The sequence below is a fragment of the Schistocerca americana genome, chromosome 5 (genome assembly GCF_021461395.2).
Source record: "Schistocerca americana isolate TAMUIC-IGC-003095 chromosome 5, iqSchAmer2.1, whole genome shotgun sequence".
Taxonomy (NCBI): Eukaryota; Metazoa; Arthropoda; class Insecta; order Orthoptera; family Acrididae; genus Schistocerca; species Schistocerca americana.
The window spans coordinates 250221513-250224717 of NC_060123.1; positions in this window are offsets into that span (position 1 = coordinate 250221513).

A 3205-nucleotide genomic window follows, 5' to 3' on the forward strand; every position below is an offset into this window, starting at 1 on the left:
TGTGTGTGTGTGCGCGAGTGTATACCTGTCCCTTTTTCCCCCTAAGGTAAGTCTTTCCGCTCCCGAGATTGAAATGACTCCTTACCCTCTCCCTTAAAACCCACATCCTTTCGTCTATCCCTCTCCTTCCCTCTTTCCTGATGAAGCAACCGTGGTTTGTGAAAGCTTGAAATTTGTGTGTGTGTGTGTGTGTGTGTGTGTGTGTGTGTTTGTGTGTGTTTGTGTTTGTTATTGTTTCTATCAACTTACCAATGCTTTAGTTTGGTAAGTTACATCATCTTTGTTTTCAGATATATTTTTCCCACGTGGAATGTTTCCCTCTATTATATTCATATAATTAATTTGAACCGAACAATTACGTTTGTTATTGTCACTGTTGTATTTCGAAATCTTTTCTGTCATCTTACTTACTCTTTTTGTTTGTGCAAGCAGTTTCACTTTGTATTCACCTTCTTCTTTTTACCGTAATCTACCATACAATTTTATCCTGCATATATATACTCAATAATGTGTAACTTACTTCCAAACCATAACCAAGAAAAATTTTTTTCCCACTTAACATTCCACGTGGGAAAAACCCCACCGACACCCCGCACCCCTACCTTCTACCTACTACCTACTTCCTACAATTCACAAACCCAATCATCCCGGCCGCCCCATTGTAGCTGGTTACCAAGCCCCCACCGAATGTATCTCTGCCTACGTAGATCAACACCTTCAACCCATTACGTGCAGTCTCCCATCCTTCATCAAAGACACCAACCACTTTCTCGAACGCCTGGAATCCTTACCCAATCTGTTACGCCCGGAAACCATCGTTGTAACCATTGATGCCACTTCCTTATACACAAATATTCCGCACGTCCAGGGCCTCGCTGCGATGGAGCACTTCCTTTCACTCCGATCATCTGCCACCCTACCTAAAACCTCTTTCCTCATTACCTTAGCCAGCTTCATCCTGACTCACAACTTCTTCACTTTCGAAGGCCAGACATACCAACAATTAAAGGGAAGAGCCATGGGTACCAGGATGGCCCCCTCGTATGCCAACCTATTTATGGGTCGCTTACAGGAAGCCTTCTTGGTTACCCAGGACTGCCAACCCAAAGTTTGGTACAGATTTATTAATGACATCTTCATGATCTGGACTCACAGAGAAGAACTACTCCAGAATTTCCTCTCTAACCTCAACTCCTTTGGTTCCATCAGATTCACCCGCTCCTACTCCAGATCCCATGTCACTTTCCTTGACGTTGACCTCCATCTGTCCAATGGCCAGCTTCACACATCTGTCCACATCAAACCCATCAACAAGCAACAGTACCTCCATTATGGCGGCTGCCACCCATTCCATATCAAATGGTCCCTTCCCTACAGCCTAGGCCATTATGACAGCTGCCACCCATTCCATATTGAACGGTCCCTTCCCTACAGCCTAGGTCTTCATGGCAAATGAGTCTACTCCAGTCCTGAATCCCTGAACCATTACACCAACAACCTGAAAATAGCTTTCGCATCCCGCAACTACCCTCCAGACCTGGTACAGAAGCAAATAACCAGAGCCACTTCCTCATCTCCTCAAACCCAGAACCTCCCACAGAAGAACCCCAAACGTGCCCCACTTGTGACAGGATACTTTCCGGGACTGGATCAGACTCTGAATGTGGCTCTCCAGCAGGGATACGACTTCCTCAAATCCTGCCCTGAAATGAGATCCATCCTTTATGAAATCCTCCCCACTCCACCAAGAGTGTCTTTCCGCCGTCCAACTAACCTTCGTAACCTCTTAGTTCATCCCTATGAAATCCCCAAACCACCTTCCCTACCCTCCGGCTCCTACCCTTGTAACCGCCCCTGGTGTAAAACATGTCCCGTGCATCCTCCCACCACCACCTACTCCAGTCCTGTAACCCGGAAGGTGTACACTGTCAAAGGCAGAGCCACGTGTGAAAGCGCCCAATTGATTTACCAACTGACTTGGGAATGACCAGCAACAAACTGTCCATTCACATGAATGGACACAGGCAGACAGTGTTTGTTGGTAATGAGGATCACTCTGTGGCTAAACATGCCTTGGTGCACGGCCAGCACATCTTGGCACAGTGTTACACCATTCGGGTTATCTGGATACTTCCCACTAACACCAACCTATCAGAACTCCGGAGATGGGAACTTGCCCTTCAATATATCCTCTCTTCCTGTTAGCCACCAGGCCATAACCTCCACTAATTTCAAGTTGCTGCCGCTAATACTTCACCTGTCATTCAACAACATCTCTGCCTCTGTACTTCCACCTCGACTGACATCTCTGCCCAAACTCTTTGCCTTTACATTTGTCTGCTTGTGTCTGTATATGTGCGGATGGATATATATCTGTGTGTGTGTGTGTGTGTGTGTGTGTGTGTGTGTGTGTGTGCGCGCGCGCGCGCATGTCTATACCTGTCCTTTTTTCCCCCTAAGGTAAGTCTTTCCGCTCCTGGGATTGGAATGACTCCTTACCCTCTCCCTTAAAACCCACATCCTTTTGTCTTTCCCTCTCCTTCCCTCTTTCCTGATGAAGCAACCGTGGGTTGTGAAAGCTTGAATTTTGTGTGTGTGTTTGTGTTTGTTTGTGTGTCTATCAACATACCAACGCTTTCTTTTGGTAGGTTGCATCATCTTTGCTTTTAGATATATTTTTCCCACGTGAAACGTTTCCCTCAATTTCCACAAAAGACATCTAAAAAACTAAAATAATATTTTGGTTTTCTGATGATTTGATAAAAAATTGTACACCTCTGTAAATGAGAGTATTTGTGAAAATGTTGTAACAAAACGGAAAATAAATAAAATGTAATCAAAACCTACAAGCACTAGAAATATGAAATTATTTGAAATAAAAACCTTCCTCAAAATACTATCAGTCATGATTAACACATACACCTTCTGAGCTATTTTTAGCTTCAGTTTGGAAAAATAAACTAAAAAGATTTTAACTTTTAGAAAACTTCAACATTATGTTTTGCAAATATGAATAGTGACAGGATGTTTACTTTCTTGAGAAATAATAAATGGAAAGACAGCTAGCTGTCAGCTATGACATTAATGCTTGAAATTCTTAATGTGTAAAAATATTTATATGTAAAATTGAGAGAATCTAAAATTATTTTTTCTAAAACTTCCATCATGAATATTCCAAAAACTTGCATGGTGTGCTAGTTGGTCA